Genomic DNA, 2,749 nt, shown 5'->3' with positions numbered 1-2,749 from the left:
CTGAATGAGATAAGAGTAGATAAGACCCTGAAGACAACAGGTCTAAGTGACAGCCTGGATTGGGGAAGGGGAGAGTCAAAGGTGCATCCCACAGAAGAACTGTGATGATTTAAGTGAGTTTAGGGAACCAAACAAAGGATGGTCACCATTAGCAGAAACTGGGTACAGTATATACGGAAGATGATTTAGACAGATTGTATTTGAAATGGTGGTAGGGTACCCACACGGAGATGTGCGTTAGAACCACGGGACTGCAGCTGGGGTAGGGACCAGGGCTGCCCGACTTAGAAGTCATCTATGGAGCAGTGATAGATGAAGGCCCCGGGAATGAATGTGCTCTCCTAGGAGAGTGTTGAAATAAAACTCAATCTGGGAAACATCCACATTTTGAGAACCAAATGAAAAGAGAAGCTTTACTTGCTCTCTGTTTGGGTCCTGATTTTCCGGTTGTTTGATTTTAATTCTTTCCATCTCCTGCTTAACATTCTTTCCCCCTCAGAATCCCTAGGGGAGAGTCCAGAAAATGCAGCTGTTTCCCTTGGGAGTAATAGGAGGGACTTCTCAGCTGAGAGTTCTAGAACCTGGCTGGGCTCTGGTACGAGCACTACTATTAAGTCAATTTTCTCATCAGTGATATTTGGCCTAGATAGGTGTGGAGACAAGGTGGGGCACAATAGAGCAGACTACTTGATGGAATGCTGATGAAGAAGGCAAGGGTGGGGTGGTTAGGTGCCACCCACCACAGCCTGTCTGCCCTTCTTCCTTTGTTCAGGTTATGTGTTTTGGGACCAGTTGCTTGAGATCTGGGCCTTTGTGCTCTTCCTTACCTATTCTTCATGGAAAGTGAAGTCAGGTGGTCAGTGTGAAAGGTGTGATCACTTAAATAGTACGTAATGAGAGTCATCATTACCTTATGCCTCCATGAGCCTCTCTCTAGGGTTAAACATTGCCCTCTGCAGGCCATTCTTTTAAAATGTTAACTCCTAGAAGAGGTAATATCAAATCCTTTATCACAAATTGGTTTATTAGATACAAGATACTCAACTACATGAAAGCACTTAACACCTGGGGAGAAAAATGGGTGGAATTCTCTATTTCACCTCTTGGTTGAAGCATAGCTCATTTGGTATATTGAACCCCAATATACCCAAGTTGTGGGTTCAATCCCCAGTCATGGCACAAATAAGAATCAACTAATGAATGCATAAATAGGTGGAATCCTATTTTTAAATCAATGTTTTTTCTTTCTTCTCTCTCTCTCTCTCCTCCCTCTCTCTCTATCTCTAAAAATCATTTTTTTTTAAAAAAATAGTGTCTTTAAAAAAAGAATAGCACACCTCAGAAGAGAAAAGAATGAAGCCCCCAGACAGGCCATCCTTTCCTTATCAGACAGGAGTTGCTGGGGAGGAGAGATGGGATGCATAACAGGCTTTTAGTGCCCCAAGGTCTGCCCAAGGTGACCAGAAAGAGTGTATAAACTTTTGGGTTGGCAGTTTAGGGAGTGAAGGGCACCAAGTGAAACCCCACCTTCCCCATCATAGGGTCATGCTGTCCTCACCACCCTCTTAGCTGCATCCTTCCCCCAAAAAGCCATGATGGGATTCACCTGGAGAGTTAGAGGAAAGGGGCTATGGCAAGTGCAAAACAAAACTGGCTGGTAAGGGGACTTCTGCCTCCTGGAGAAGAACCATTGTGGAAAGAGCAACTTTATGAGAGGTGGGTGGCTGTGAGCCTTGGGCAAGCACCCTCTTCTCTAGGCTTGGCTCTGTCCATCAATAATCCAGATGGATGCTCAGTCCCTTTGGGCACTGACAGCATGCGATTCTCGTACAGATGTATAGGCACTTGCTGGAGACTGTGACACCCAACACACTGGGTGTTCACACACAGCACTGAAATGCGGCAGTCTTCTGCTGCTGTTGCTACTGCCTGGGGCTCCCTCTAGTTACAGAACCTATTTCACCTCTTGGGAGGAAGCCTTTCAAACAATGCTATTAAGCTGAGGTGCTGCCATTTTAGGGTTGGGAAAAAAGCATTGGCTTTGCAGCCAGACAGATCTGGGTTTGACCCTGACTGTTCCTAGCTGGGTTACCCAGAAAGTTTATGTAGGTTGCTTCCTGAATCTTTGAAATGGAGTATGTATATGACTGCTGCACTCAGGATTAAGGAGGATAATATAAGCACAATTTTTCAGAAACCCCTTAAGCCCTTAGGCTAGCTGTGATTAAATTCATTTGTTAATTCAGTCCATATTTATTGAATGCCTACTATGTGCCACAGTGCCTGACAGTAGGTGGGTAATGACTCCATGAATGTAAGGAGTCACATTTTCTGGAGGGGTTCAGGGGTGGGGAAGGGTTTGGGAGGAAGGGTCAGGAGCTTGGATGGCAGATAAAGTAAGCTTTTAGCACAATGCTTTTAATTGCAAAAATAAACAGTTTTGCGCACTGCTTGAGCGTAGCGTCTGCTTTACAAAAATGAACAACAAACAGGAAATAGCCCCAAAGCAAAAACGTTACATCCAATTGCTGCTGGAAACATTACTGTACAAAATACCGCTCGAGACCGGCTCGGCGCTGCCCCAGCCTGTCTTTGGGGGGACGACGAAGGGAGGGGGGGTTATGGGACGGCGTGGGGCGTGCGCCAGGTACAAAACACCCTTGAGTCCCAAGGAAATGACTTCCCCCAAGCGCGGCAGACGAGGAGGAGACGATCCTGGACGGCGGGAGCTGTCCACGGAGCCGGTGCT

Source organism: Myotis brandtii, unplaced genomic scaffold, assembly GCF_000412655.1.
Source record: "Myotis brandtii unplaced genomic scaffold, ASM41265v1 scaffold251, whole genome shotgun sequence".
NCBI classification, from domain to species: Eukaryota; Metazoa; Chordata; class Mammalia; order Chiroptera; family Vespertilionidae; genus Myotis; species Myotis brandtii.
Note: the sequence above shows the minus strand (reverse complement) of the source record.